The sequence below is a fragment of the Nannospalax galili genome, unplaced genomic scaffold, assembly GCF_000622305.1.
Source record: "Nannospalax galili isolate Female #2095 unplaced genomic scaffold, S.galili_v1.0 scaffold1184, whole genome shotgun sequence".
NCBI lineage: Eukaryota > Metazoa > Chordata > Mammalia > Rodentia > Spalacidae > Nannospalax > Nannospalax galili.
This window is the reverse complement of record NW_008351624.1, coordinates 781,362-797,519: the sequence shown is the minus strand read 5'-3', so window position 1 is coordinate 797,519 and position 16,158 is coordinate 781,362. Positions and strand designations below refer to the sequence as shown.

The window sequence follows — 16,158 nt, the reverse complement described above, 5'->3', positions numbered from 1 at the left end:
AGGGCCAGAAAGATTGTAAGAGCCAGGGAGGAAGTGCATGACCACATGGAAACAAGGTCCTATAAGCTCCTGGGAACCTGCTCATACGATTCTATGGCAATGGTGTCAGCATACACAAGTCCATGCAAACTCAGGCAGATTAAAAACTCAGCATAGAACTGAGAAAATGAACAGCAGACCCCAATCTTACCTGAAGAAATATTGGCAACTGATTCCTGCTAGGTGAAGAAGAGCTGTTTTTCCTAAAACAAGGGACTCTAGACAGGCTGACTAGACTTCAGTAGATGGACTTGCACTGGGTAACGTTTGTGGACACTGACTTGACACAGTGAGGGATGACAGCATATATGGGCTCCAGTGGGCAATGGGAGGGTGCTGGTGGGGACAGGGGTATAAAGATGATTAAGAATGTTTGAGATGTTCTATATGAAATACATAAAAGTTAAATGACAACAAAATTTAAAAGGTAAATGCACATTCTGAATGTCTAACTCACTTGCTGGCTTTTTTTTGTTGTTGTTGTTAGTAAAAGTAACTTTTTGCTCACTTTAGATATTTAGGACCTGCCTGCTTCTGTTTACTTCTGAAGCCCAAACATTCAGGTTACAATTGACACTACAGAGAGAGAAGGGCAGGCTGGGACTGTTCTCTCTCTAGATTGTTGATAAAGCTGTCAGCCAGGTTGTGGGGGTGGAATTCTGGCAAGGCTTGTGTTCAGAATTTCTTAAGCTCAGCCAACTGGCAAAGAATGACATTAAGGGAATGAATAGGGTACTATGACTCCCTGCTACATAAACACACACATGCATGCCACACATGCACGCACATACACATACAAGCACACATACACCTATGCATGTGCATATACACACAAACACCCATTTTGATTTCTCTGTGATATTTTGTGGTTGGAGGAATTTCTAAATAGGATAAATTACAAAATTGGTTGCAGTATGCCTTTTACATAATGTATCAGTGCTTTTTAAAATAGATATTTAATGTCTTAGGTTTGTTATTCTGTCATATTACACAACTATGCAGTTTTCTAAAATAAGTATGATGTTATTAGAAATATCATTTTAGATTCCTTATTTGAGAAATTAAGATTTTGTTGAAGTAAGGTTTTTTCTAGAGACACTGGAGATACAGTGGTTTGTCCACTACTGAAAATTAATGAAGACCTTGTTATTTGGTCCATGGGTCAACACTATCCCATCACCTTGAAATTTATTCAAAGGAAAAACCTCAGGTCCTAAAAGTGCAAGAAGAATATCTACAAGATGCTTCAGAGAGTTGTAAGCATATTAAAATTTGAGATTGGATGTACTGCCATTGCAATTATTTTTGGTTGATTTTTAAAGAAGGAAGGCTCAAGGGTACATATAATTATTTCCAGTCCTGAGGCTCATAGCCTGGCAGAATGGGTGCCGATGAAGCTACAAGGGAAGATCGAGGCTCACTATAGCACCATATTAACTAGAAAGCTCCTGGAAGACATACATTACACCACTGAGGGAATCCTTGTGCTGATGGTGGGGTATCATATCCTGTATGGGAAGATTGTCCACCAGGAGAAAACTTTTGCGGTCCTTGTCAAACATGTTCCTGGGGATCAGGACTTTGATGAGCTATGTCAAGAAATGGGAACCCAGTACTTGGTGACAGCACTCATCATAAACAAAATCCTTTCAAAACTGGCCTCAAGCCCATTATCAATGATGTCCCCAAGAAAGTATGAAAGAACCCTGACTTTCCATAGAGTAGTTAGCTCGTGCTTCACTGCTTTCTCAAGGATGGCTGGATGGTTTCCGGGGACCGCAGGGAGGTCCTGTTATGAACAGAGACCACCATATGGGTGTGAATTCGGACCCCTTCTTTGTGGCAGTGGGTTCCCTTGGTGAAAACCGGGCTCCATTTCCAAGGAAACCATCTGTCCCAATTTCCTCAGGCTTGATGGCTTCAAATCCAACACCTTTTCCGGCTGGTGTTTGTAACCCAAACACGGCTTCTTTCCCGAGAGGGACGATTTCTACTGGTGCAGGTGCTTTCTTTTCCAAGATTAGGTGGCCTTTTGGGGCCAGGACCAGGTTTAAACCTTAAAACAGGGGCTCCAGGTCCTGTCTCTAACCCCAGATTAGGAGGTCTCCCAGGCCCTAGTTAACCCAAGGGCAGGTGTGCTCCTGGGAGCAAGTTCTGACCCCAGAAATGGTGGCCCCATGGGCCTTGGATGGGAACCCAACCTGAAGCCACATGTCTTGTCCTCTGGGAATTTTCTTCCTAATCATAAGCCAACTGGTTTGGGCCCTAGTCTGAGTCCTAATCTACCACTGAGTTTTTAGGTACAAACCCTGCCCCTAGGTCAGGTATGTTTGCAGGCCCAGGATTAGATCCCAATCCACCACCAAGTGGAATGGGTCCACATCTTGTTCTCACCCCAAAAGCTGGTGGCCTGGGCCCAAACTCAAATCTGGATACTAGAGTAGGTGACCTCTTGGGCACAGGATCTGATCTTAAGAATGGGTGGGCCTCAAGGTCTGAGTCTTGTCCCTATTCTAAGTAGAGCAGGTCTTTTAGGAGGAAATTCAGCTGCTTTCCCACAGGATTCTGGGAACATGCATAAAAACTCATCCTCCATGAGAATCCTCATAGGCCCAAATACATGCCCTGAGAATCCTCACTGGCCCATCCTCATAGGCCCAAACACATGCCCTGAGTCTTGAGAAACTTCCTTGCCAGGACCAAATCCATCTCCCATGTCGAGGGCTCCTGGACCCATGGGCCCTAATTCAGCTTATTTTTCAAGGATGGGTGGCCCGTCCATTAGGTTAAGTTGCTTTCCCATTCAGCTGCTGGGCACCTGGGCTCCAGCAGGCCCTGTGAGTATTAACCCAGCTCCTTTTGCAAGGTCATAGGAGACCCTGGGTCTAAACCCAGCTTCCATTCCAAAGATGAATGGCCCTATAATCAAGATTTTTGGTACAGTTTCCTAGAGTGGGGAGCCTCCCTGGAACAAACTCAGCTGCTTTCCCTAGATCAGGGAAACTGTACTCAATGGAATGTTCCCAAACAGAATATTCCCCTTTAAAGATCACTTTCCCTCCAGGACCACTTTGTTTTCCAAGCATCATGGTTCTGGGCATGGGCTGTTTCTTAGAAAAAAGGGTAGATAATGAGCTGCTGTTTGAAGAACCGTAGCTGGGGCTCAAGATCAAATGAGTTTTCTTTTTCCTTTGCTTTTTCCTGAACTGAAGGCAAGGTATTGTTTGTAGGACATGGATCATGGCAGATAGGAATGCTCCTGGCCTCAGAGAAAGGATCTCTGGCCTTTTGAAGCTTGCTGTGCTTTTGTTCAATGGCTTTCTGCTCCTTGTTTCTTACTAGTTTCTTGAATTGTTCTGGTGAACGTTCCTCAGGGATACACTGGCCTGCAGGTCCTAATTCCCCATTCCCCACTGAGAATTGGCTCACTTGCTCTCTAGAGATGTTGCATTGGTGAACAGACCATGCTTCAGTAACTCTGACCTGGGCAGCTTGGACATAGTCATCTTCTATTATCAGAACTTTACCTGGGAAGGTGGACAAGCCCATCACAGGCCTACCAAATTTCTGTGTGACTGGGTCTGCAGCTTCTTCCTCCTGGACTTTGAGGTGGCCAGACTCAAGGTTTCTCTGCTCATCTAACTCCCTCTCCACTGGTACTCTCAATAAAAGAACCTCAAAACTTAAACTTATGTGAATGAGAATTTGGGTGTGGGTGGATGGAAGAGAGGGAGAAATCACTGTGTTTTGTTCAGCCTGGTGTAAAGGATGATTGACGTTTTTCTTGCATTGCATCTTTTCTTGCTGTTTCTTTGTGAGGAAAAAACTTGAGATACATTTGTCTAAAAGAGAATTTCTATTTAAATTTAGAGAAATGTGTATTTTGAATCAGCATACACTGTTCTTTATTTATTGACACACACACACACACACACACACACACACACACACACATGAGATTTATTTTGAGGAAGCTGTTCCTATAATTGTGTTGAGTTGGGAAGCTCAAAATCTGCAGGCCAGGCTAGCAGGCTGGAGTGAGCCAGGGAAAGCTTGCAGTTCAAGTTCAGAGGTGGTACAGACTGTTTAAAAAACAATAGAAGAAAATGTTTCACAATATTAAGGTGGATATTTAAATGTTAGAATTATAAAGAATTTTTAAAATTTGGATGATTGACAAGTTATTCAAACAATATGCCCAAAGTGCATACTAATTAACTCAAATTAATTTATTATTAACCTAACTCTAGCCAGCTGTTCACAGGTAAAGTTCTTCATTTAGAAAAGCTGTCTTAATGAAGAAAAACAGAAGTAATAAAACCTGCCTTTATCGAGTGTTTATAAACACTGTATTTATAATCTTAAGGTTATTAAGCCACTAGAGATGAGGGAACAGGGAGCCAGAAAGAATCAGAAGTAAAGGAGAAGAAGAAACACACATAAAACTAAACTTCTATTTAATTTCAAATGCTGCATAAAGACCTTGTGAAGAGTTAATTTGGAAAAAGTTCTGACTTTTATATTGAGGTTGGCATTATTGCCTTAGGGTATGTTGGAGAAAAAATTTAAAGTATTCTTAGAAAGAATTTGGTCTTAAGATCTGTTTCTTTTAGGTATATATTTTGGTGTCATGAAACATTTTTAAGGCTTGGTTCTGCCTTATTTGTAAATTATATGAAATGATTATACTACCAAGTAACATTCATGTGACCTCAAAGCTATTGAAGGGGTGTTTTTTAGAGGAATTTAGTTTTTAAAAAGATCCAGGGCTGAGTGGGGTGAAGGATCACCATGAATATGATCAGAGGACAGATGGGCAACTGAAAGTCTTGAATGGGATGATGTGTGGCTAGCACCTGGCCAGTGCTTGGTGGTATCTAAGAATCTACTTAGAGTTCTCTACTAGCCCTTTGTGCTGCTGAGCTTTCCTTTGGGAGAAATGAGCATCTGTGCAGATGATGTGAGGATGACAGTACTGTGTGGAAATGACTACATGGCATTCAGATTTCTGGGCAGAGGATGTGTATATGCATTAGAGAGCCTGAGAAGGCTGTGGACATACCAATGTATAACTGCTGGTTTGTGGAGACACTGTTAATTTCCTGCAGTGTTGATGGACATGGAATAAATCATTAGGACAAGGACAGTGAACAGAGTTCAAAGATAGGATCTTGGTCTTAATCTCTCTCTCTCTCTCTCTCTCTCTCTCTCTCTCCTCTTAAACATTTTACATTTATCTATTTGCCTGCCTATCTATCATCTATTATATATCTGTCTTCTATCAGCTATCATTTATTGTGTGTGCTCACACCATGGCACAAGTATAGAGGTCAGAGAACAACTTTTGGGGGTTTGTTCTCTCCTTCCACCATGTGGGTCCAGGGGAATCAAACTTAGTTTGTTAGATTTGTCACCAAGTGCCTTTAATTTGGCTAAGCCATCTCACTGGACTCTGTTTTCTTTCAATTAGCTTCTCTGAGCCTGCATGTTTATAATGTAAAATTCACAGTTGAACTTCTAGAATGAAGTGCCAATTGCTCCGTTATTGGAAGCCATGATGCACAGTGGCTTACTACAATCATCGGTAACTCATTTGTTCCTTTAAAGGCAACTGCGTTGCTGATTACATTGAGACTGCTCATTACTGAAATCCTTGGTGACTCTAAAGACCCTGGAATTATTGTAGATTCTAATACTGAACCTTTGGTCCTTGGTTCTTGGGGCTTTCTTAGATGCTATACTTAGCTTTCTGTACTTGTTCTACCCAGCTTCCTACGACTGCTTGTGCTCATACGTTCTTGATACCAGCTCTTTCACAGCCTCTGGAGAGACCGAGGGAAATTAGGAGACTTATTCACAGGTTATTGTAATGTCTGTTTTCTGAACTAGTTTAACACATATAAGGAGTCTAGTTATTTTGTCTTTTGGTTTTGTTACTTTTTTTTTTGGTCTTTTTGAGACAGGGTCTCCCTGTAGCCCCAGCTGTCCTGGAACTCACTATGTAGACCAGGCTGGCCTTGAACTCACAGAGATCCACCTACCTCTGCCTCCTGAGTGCTGGGATTAAAGTCGTGCACCACCATGCCCAGTGGTTTTGTTACTTTTTAGGATTTTTTATTTAGATTTTATTCACTTATTCTCAAAATATTTATTACAAGCTGGAAGTTTTCCTGAAAGATGTTTTCCTACCAGAATTTGATACCCATTCTTGGTTATTTTAGAATTTAATACAATTTGGGTAAGAAAAAAATGTAGTAAGCTCATTGGGGACAATAATATTTTATTTCTCATTTAATCTGTTACTATGCAATACTGTTTTATGGAGGCACACTGAATTTAGTGATCCTGAGTTAAAATACATCACACAAGGTGCTTAAAATATATTCTTTAAATTTTGGATGGAAATTTATATTTTACAACATTTGGAATATTTACTATCAGGTATATGTATATTGTGCATAGTTCATTTCATATATAGTATGAATTATGTTTCATTTTGATTCTACAGCTTCAATAAACAGCTCTGACATTAGAAAAAAACTAAGTTCCTGTGTAAAGTTTGACAATAGTAGGACTTGACTTTTCCAATTGTTTTTCCTATTAGTAGTGCCTAAGGATGTTGAGTTATTGAAATATCTTTAATACTTCTTGGAAAGTTTCACAAATGCTTTGTAGAACACTTGCCATATCTTAAGAGTCTATTAGCATGGGAGGGAACAGAAAGTTCTAATGCAGTTTCACAAGGCCACCAATGCTGAAACTGAATTCTGTGTTCCCAACCTTGTATTTTTTAGAATGATCACCATATTTTAGCAAAAGTTAGAAATTTCAGACGATATAATGTAATGATAGCTCTGCTGTGTCCCTGAATACATTCACACACATATGTTCTGTCCTAGGAACAGCAAGAGGCTACGAGGTCTCTTGTGCTGAACTTTCTAATCATAGATTGTTCTGAAGCGTTTGCTGACAAAATTTACAACAACGTCATTTGGCCACCAAATGACTGCAGTTGTGTGTGAACTGTTTGTTTCTAAGAAAATATTCACCGATATTAAATTGTTACTAATTTAAAGATCTTTTTTATTTTGTACAATCCACCAAATCTAGTGATATAATTCTTGTGTTGATAAAGGGATGGTTCACAATAATTCTCAAGTAAAGCATCAGGCTTTTATTAGCTCTCTGCAGCCTTTGCTAATGCCTCCCTCCAGGAAACAAAGCACACAAACAAACGCAAAGTAACCGCTCAGTCTTATTACGCTAGGTATTAGAAAGTTAGGAAACAAATACACGGGCTTTCAGTTTTCACTGATTTTAGCTACTTAATGTTTGTTTGGCTCAAAATCCCAGCATCTGATCTCTTCTAAGATAATAAGGCCTATCTACAGTGTGCCAGAAACACTAGATTATCAGTATGCTGAGCCAGTGACATTATTTGTCACCAAGCATGGAAGTCTAACACATTTGCCCACTGCATCCCGGTGTTGGAGTCACTAAGGAAAGCTACACAGTCAAGCGCTAGAGGATGTTTAGTCACACAGAGGAAAATCAGAGTAAGATCAGCTTTAGTAGAGGCTGTTGGCACACTGTGAACAGTAGGTCACTCCTGGCAATGGCTAGGGCCGTTATTCTGCTTCTGTTGTGCTACAGAGTAAGGAACTCTATCTTCTCCACATAGGGTACAGCTAGATTAGGTGTTGTCCTGATACCATATGACATAATGCTTGAACAAGGCATTTAGTGTGAAGCAAGGGAAGATAGTCCCATAAAAAGCAGTAAGCCAGCACAAGCCCTGAGGACTCTCTTATTAAGGCATATTCCAGATCCAAGGCCCACTGATATGCAGCATGTGGGGGATCAAACACTAGATACAGAACACTGCCATTTCCGGAGGTGGTGGCATAGAGGAAACTCATGCCCTGCTACACACCTCAACACTTATTCCATATTTATTATTATTTACTCTCCATGTTTCTATGGCTTGTGGGGAAAGAGATTACAAAGGTCTGACAAGGCACAAGAAATGGAGCTATCTTGGTAGATGGTTATGATAAAAATACGTTCCAAAAACTACACGAAAATTTCAGATAATAAAAACAGCTCATTCACCCTCCCAACTCCCCTACCCCATCTCTCCCCGTAGCAGGGGGACTGGCACATTTCCTGTCTTGGCACCCCAGACCTCTGGACTGACCTCTTGGCCCAAAGTCTCCACTACTTCCTGATCCTTTGTGTCCAGGCCAACCAAATTCCTCCCTCTAGTCTCCACCTTGCATTTCTGGGCTGCCCAGGCCCACAGCTTCCTGGAGCCAGCAGCTTGCCTGGGTAAGTTCGGCTGTACCCGCTGTGTCTTGACACCCCCAGCCTCATTCACCCTCCCAGCTCCCCCACCCCATCTCTCCTCCTAGCAGGGGTACTGGCCGATCTCTTGTTGTGACACTCCAGAGCAGTAGACTCACCTCTTAGGCCAGAATCCACACTGCTTCCTGATCCTTTGCGTGCAGACCAACCCAATTCCTCCCTGGAGTCCCCAGGAGCCCTTGGGCCTCTTCTCACCCCTACCGACCTTTGCATCCCTACCAGCATCTTTCCTGGGCCCTGCTCCCAGGTCAGCCCAGCCCTCAAATTACTGAGGCCAACATTTTTCCTGGAGGATTCAGACCTTAGGAGAAAGCCTGAGAGCATCTGATACTTGTCTGATGTGGGCCTCTGTGGGAACTCCTGAGCAGCAAGACAAAAGCAATTTGGTCACTCCAATATAAAAGCAAAAGAGAGGACCTGAAGCCTAGACCAACCAGCTTTTCATGCCCAACAAGTAAACCACAAAGGCACATAAAATTTACAAAAAGAAGCAGACCTAAACTCAACAAAGGAAGGCTTGAGGCTCACACAAGAACCAAACTCTACAAAAGAAATCCACATGTCAAAGTCACAGAGAAAAAATAATAACATGAAAAATCAAAATAATATAGTCCCACCAAGTACCATCAGTCTTCTAGAGGAGTACATGAGAACCCCCCTAGAGATAACACAGGACATGGAACTCAAAAGAACAATTAAAATCATGATAAAAAATTCACTGAATTTAATGACAGGAGAAAGCCTCAGCAATGGAATGAATGAAATGGAAAACAGAGTATCAAGACTGGAAGATAAAGTGGATGAACTAGATTATGAAAAATTTAAGAAAACATAAGAATGGAATATGCAGGAATTGTGTGACACCATAAAAATACCAAACTTGTGAATCATAAGCATGCAGGAAGGAGAAGAATCGCAGGATAATGGTATGGACCAGATCTTCCACAGGATTGTAGAAAAAAATTTCTCAAAATTAAAGAAAGACATGCCCATACAAATACAAGAAGCATATAGAACACCAAATAGACAGGAATAGGAAAGAAACTCTCCATGGCACATCATAGCAAAAACACTAAGCATACAGAACAAAGGGAGAATACTGAAAGCTGAAAAAGAAAAACAAGTCACGTATAAAGGAAAACCTGTCAGGGTTACAGCTGACTTTTCAGTGCAAACTATGAAAGCCAGAGAGTCTGGAAAAAGTATTCCTAGTTCTAAATGACCACAGATGCCAACCTAGATTACTTTACATTTGACAAAATGTCTATTTTTGTCAAAGGGGAAAGAAAAATCTTCCATGACCTAAATAGGCTGAAAGAATTCATGCCCACAAAACCAGCCTTCAGAGGCTTCTTGAAACAATGCAAAGAGCTGAAGAAAGGAACGACTATACCCAAGGGATTATAGAAAGAAATTTAATGAAGGTGTAACTATGGACATGCACAGCTACAGCAAGAATGTGAACAGAAATAAAAATGACAAGAATCAATAAACATCCTTCATTAACAACTTTAAACATCAATGGTCTGAACTCCCCAGTCAAAAGACACAGATTAGTTGTAAACTAAAACTTATCAGAAGAAATAAAGAGGGCCACTTCATTCTGATCGAAGGAACAATTGACCAAGAAGATATTATAATCATGAACACATATTCACCAAACTCTGGTGCACCTAACTTCATAAAATCAGTACTACAGTACTTTAAGACCCAGATTAATCCCAACTCATTAATATTGGGGGACTTTAGTACCCCATTGACTCCATTATATAGGTCAACAGGACAGAGAATTAACAGAGAGACATCTGAATTAAACAATGCCATGCATTAAATGGGCTTAACAGACATCTACCGAATATTACACCCAAGCACTAAAGAATATACTTTCCATTCAGAGCCCCATGGAACTTTCTCCAAAATCGACCATACACTGGGTCACAAAACAAAAAGGTTGAAATAATTCCATGCATTCTATCAGATCACAATGCAATAAAGCTTAAAATCATCACTGGAAGAAACCCTAGTAACTACATGAACATATGGAGCTTAAACAATACACTCCTGAATGATGAATGGGTCAAAGGAGAAATTAAGAAAGAAAAGAAATAAAAGTATTCCTGGAACAAAATGAAAAGGACAATACAACACAACACAAAAGGACAATACAACACAACAACCTCTGGGACACATTGAAAGCAGTTCTTAGAGGGAAGTTTATAGTTCTAAGTTAAACTTAGAACATTAAAAAATCAGAAAGATCACAAATAAGTGACTTAACATTGCAACTCAAGACACTTGAAAAGCAACAGCAAATGAAACTCAAACCCAGCAGACAAGAAGAAATAACAAAAATCAGAGCAGAAATTAATGAAATAGAAACAAAGAAAACAATACAAAGAATCAACAAATCCAAGATCTGGTTCTTTGAAAAGATAAACAAGATTGACAGACCACTAGTCCAGTTAACCGAAAGAAAGAAAGAGCACCTCCAAATCAACAAAATCAGAGAAGAAAGGGGAAGCACCACAAAAGACACCAAAAAGATCCAGACCATATAAGGGAATACTTTAAAAACATATATGCTACTAAATTTGAAAACCTAAAAGAAATGAACGGGTATCTAAAAGCATAGGAACCACCAAAACTAAGCCAAGAAGAGATCAACACCTTAAGCATACCCATAACACATAAGGAAATTGAAACAGCAATATAAAACCTCCTGGCTAAAAAAAAGCCCAGGACCAGATGGATTTACAGCAGAATTCTACCAGACATTTAAAGATATACACCCAATACTACTTAATTTATTCAAAAAAATAGAAGTAGAGGGAGAACTTCCTAGTTCCTTCTACGAAGCCAGCATCACTCTACTACAAAAGCCAGGTAAAGTTACAACCAAAAAAGAAAACTATAGACCCATATTCTTAATGAACATAGATGCAATAATTCTCAACAAAATACTTGGAAACTGAATACAGACACACGTCAAAAAGATCATCCACCATGATCAAGTCAGCTTTATTCCAGAAATTCAGGGATGGTTCAATATACATAAGTCAATAAACATCATAAGTCATATAAATGGGCTCAAAGACAAGAACCACATGGTCATCTCAACAGATGCAGAGAAGGCCTTTGACAAAATTCAACATGAATTTGTGTTCAAAGTCCAAGAGGAAATTCGACTGGAGGGAACGTACCTCCACATAATTAAAGCCATATATAACAAACCCATGGAGAACATCATTCTAAATGGAGCAAAACTGGAAGAATTGCCATTGAAATCAGGAACCAGACAAGGCTGTCCAGTATCCCCACTTTTCTTTAACATAGTGCTTGAAACTCTTGCAAGAGCAAAAAGGCAAGAGAAAGAAATGGAAGGAGTAATAATTGGAAAAGAAGAGCTCAACTTATGCCCCTTTGCAGATGATATGATGTTATACCTAAGAGACACCAAAAATTCCATCAGAAAACTCTTAGAAATTATTAACATGTTCAGTAGAGGGGCAGGTTAAAACTTAATCTACAAAAGTCTGTAACCTTTCTACATACCAATAACAAGTAATCAGAAAAAGAGTGTATGGAAACAATCCCTTTCACAATAGCTGCAAAAACAAATATCTTGGAACAAACCTGACCAAAGACATTAAAGACCTCTACAATGAAAATTTTAACTCTTTAAAGAAAGAAATTGAGGAAGACATCAGAAGATGGAAGGACCTCCCATCCTCATGGTTTGGAAGAATTAATATTGTGAAAATGACCATCCTACCAAAAGCCATTTATAGATTCAATGCAATGCCAATCAAAATCCCCATGACATTCTTCACAGAGTTGGAAAAAACCATCCTGAGATTCATGTGGAAGCACAAAAATCCTCGGATAGCCAAAGCAACCCTGAGCACTAAGAGCAATGCTGGGGGGATTACTATACCAGATATTAAACTGGATTACAGATCCATTGTCATAAAAACAGCATGGTAGTGACACAAAAATAGACCCATAGATCAATCAAAATTGAAGACCCAAATATGAGAACATGCAGTTTCCAGCACCTGATATTTGACAAAGGGGCCAAGAACATTCTGTGTAGGAAAGACAGCATGTTCAGCAAATGGTGGTGGCAAAACTGGATCTCCACCTGTAGATGAATGAAACTAAACCCCTATCTTTCACCTTTCACAAAAGTCAACCCCAAATGGATCAAAGACTTCAAATTTAGAATTGGAAACCCTGAAACTGTTAGAAGAAAACATTGACAGTAACTACAAGATATAGGTATAGGAAAGGATTTTCTAAATTGAATAGAAGTTGCCCAGGAATTAAGGCCACCACTCAACCAGTGGTACCACATTAAACTAAAAAGCTTCTGTCCAGCAAATGAAACAAAAAAGTGAAGAGAAAACCCACAGAATGGGAGAAAAATATTCACCAGTGACACATCTGACTGAGGTTTAACATCCAGAATATATAACAAACTCAAAAAACAAAGAATCAAGAAAGGAAGTAACCTGAGTAAAAGATGAGCTAAGGAACTGAACAGAGAGTTCTTAAAAAAGAAAAAAAAGATGGCTAAGAAGCATCTGAAAAGGTGTTCAACATCATTAATAATTAGGGAAATGCAAATTAAAACCATTTTAAGATATCGTCTTACCCTGGTTAGACTGGCTAAGATCAAGAGAATAAATGATACCAAATGTTGGAGAGGATGTGGGGAAAGGGAAATGCTCATCCACTGCTGGTGGGATTGCAAACTTGTACAACCCCTATGGAAAGCAGTGTGCAGAACCTTTAAAAAACTATGAATGAACCTACCATTTGACCCAGTTATGCCACTCCTTGGCATATATCCAAAGAACTCATCCTATTGCAGAGACACTTGTACATCATGTTTGTTCCTGCTTTTTTCACAATGGCTAAGAGATGGAAGTACCATAAGTGTCCCTCAAGTGAAAAGTGGATAATGAAAATGTGGTTCATTTATACGATGGAGTTTTACTCAGCAGTAAAGAAAGATGAAAACATGAAATTTGCAGATAAATGGACGGAGCTAGAAACTGTTATACTAAGTGAAGTAACACAGACTCAGAAAAAAAGATGTATATTTGCCCTCATATGTGGATCCTAGCACCAAGTCCTTATAAGTTAGTATGTATCCAGACATAGCTACAGGAACCAGGATAATGGAAAGGAACCAGAGAGGTAAAGTAAAGAAAGAACCTGAAAGAGAAGAACAGTAGGAAACAGGCATTAATGAGGGAGATATGGATAAAAATGGGGTTATTTTAAGGAGGGAGGGAGGGTCATACAAGGAACCTTGGGGATAAAGGGGAAGGAGGAGCTCAAGAGAGGTGGGACCATAGGAGAAGGGTATTATTAAGGGAGAAATGGGAAAAATAGGGGCACTTTACATGAGGAAAACATGGTGGAAGGGTTAGACAATGGCAGAGGTAAATAATGCCTAGCTAGTTTAAAATAACCAGAGGGAACCATATTAATCAAACAACCTACTGACAAATTATACATACAACTAGCTCAAGGAATATAATATATGTCTAGGCAAGGTTTATCTGAGAATGTTTGGTGTTTTCCCAAGCTTTATCTGTATAACACACGGTACTTAAAAGTACCAGACTGGTGGAATGAACCTTCTTGCATATCTAACAGCTATACTTTGAGGCCCATACTAATTTGGTCAGATGGTCATAAAGGACATTTTTTTCTCCTTGCCCTCCTAGGTCAACTATGCTCCAGGGGACTATGAGCATCTCTCAAAATGTCATGTAACTGTGGTGCCTCACCTGTCCTCTTGATCAAGAAGGCCATGGAGACCCCACCAAATGGACTTGAACCAGTGACCAGTCTACAAAGAGGAGGGTCAACACAGAGGAAACAGTTTCTTCATGCTTCCAAGCGAAGCCAGCCATGGTTGAGCAGGACCTTTGACTTATCTTTACATAGATGGAACTGGTAAAAGAATGGAGCCAGAGGCTCCTCCCAAGCCCATGTGACCCCTGAGGAACAGATCCTTAAATGACCTTAAGAGTAAAAATAAATTGGTTTGTCTGGGCCAACTGTGTGGTCTTAAACAGTCGAAACTATAATCAAAAAGTAAAGGGATCCATATAATTCTTTAAGAGCCCATGTGTATAGCTAAAGGCTACATAACAAGAAACAATGCCAGACAGGGGATGTCTTCCTTTGAGTTGTTGGCCAGGGTGGTCCAAGAGACTCCCAGACAGTAACCCAGCATAGAACTGGGAAAATGAACAGCAGACCCCAATCTTATCTCATGGAATATTAGGAACTTATTGCTGCTAGATGAGGAAGAGCTGATCTTCCTAAAACAAGAAACTCTAGATAGGCTGACTAGATTCAGTGGATGGACAAGCGCTGGAAAACAGCTGGGGGTGCCGACAACACAGTGGACAGTAACAGGGATTACAGAGTATGTGGGCTCCAGTGTGTGTGTGGGGGTGCGCTATGGGAGGGTGCCATTTGGGATGTGGGTATATAGATGAATAAGATTGTTTGGGATGTTCTCTATGAAATACACACAAAAAATCAACAAATTAAAAAATGAGTTATATTTGAGGAAGAATCATAAAAATTTTGTCCATGTTAATTAGTAGAGGTGAAACACATTACAATTGAAATATACCCAATGATTTTATATCCATGCTCAGGTGGATCTCAGAAAGTAATCGACGATGACTAGTAATAATTGGATACATAGAGATTAGAGACACATGTGCAAACATCTAAGCGTTTGTAGCATTAAAAATGAGTTTTTCTGTATGAAACAGTATATTTTAAAATGAAATGGAGACCTTTTTTAAAGGTTATAACCTCATTCAATTTTATGTCTTATAGGGTTTATACTGAGTTCAATATTGTATAACTGTATTAATTCAACCGTTAACCTAAAAATTTACAGCCAATATTGAAAGAGATGCAGCTTTGCTCTAGAAATTGTTAGTGAATATGTTAATGCTGTAATGAAATGTTTCTTCTAAGCATTTGGTTATTAAAGAAATAATTTTTAAAAAATGAAAAAAGTAAATAAGAATATTATTTTAAAGTGGAGTTAATGGTTTTCATATGTTTTTTTCTAATACATGTGCTTTTCACTAGTAACTATAACACATGGATATTACCACCACACAAAATTATTGTATGGCCCTAAACAAGTTTTGGTTAATTCACTATAGAGTCCATGAGTGTGAACTATCTAGAGAATCAACAGGCATATTCTGGACTGTACTTTTTAAAAAAATATTTTATTTATTATCTTTATTTTTTTATGTGTGTGAGTGTATTGCCTGCATGTAGACAGGTGCACCTGTGTTGTACAATGCCTGTGGAGGTCAGAAGAAGGCATCAGATGCCCTGGACCTGGAGTTACAGATGGTTGATAGCTGCCATGTGGGTTCTGGGAACTGAACCAAGTCCTTTCTGCAAGAGCAGCCAGGGCTCCTAAGTGCTGATCCATCTCTCCAGACCCTTGATTGTACTTTTTTTAACTTAAAAAAGAAAATCCACTTCTGATATGAATTTTGGGAATGGAAAATAATAGTTCAAGGAGTCAAACATGCAAAGATCATCGTTAACATGTATCATAGTGTGTACCTTGTTCCTTTAGGATCACTGCCACGTTCACCTCATGTCCAACTCTTTAGAGTTAATGTATTTTAAAAATTAAATTTGAGGAAGGATGAGGTAGAGCGAGGAGGGGGGTAGGAAGGGGACTGAGGA

At 39.6% G+C, this 16,158-nt stretch overlaps 2 pseudogenes; both read left to right on the top strand.

Annotated features, from left to right (window-relative positions):
• The first annotated feature begins 284 nt into the window (after positions 1 to 284).
• Positions 285 to 1,738, top strand: LOC103746352 (annotated as a pseudogene).
• A 56-nt stretch (positions 1,739 to 1,794) lies between these two features.
• Positions 1,795 to 2,912, top strand: LOC103746351 (annotated as a pseudogene).
• The last annotated feature ends 13,246 nt before the right edge of the window (positions 2,913 to 16,158 follow it).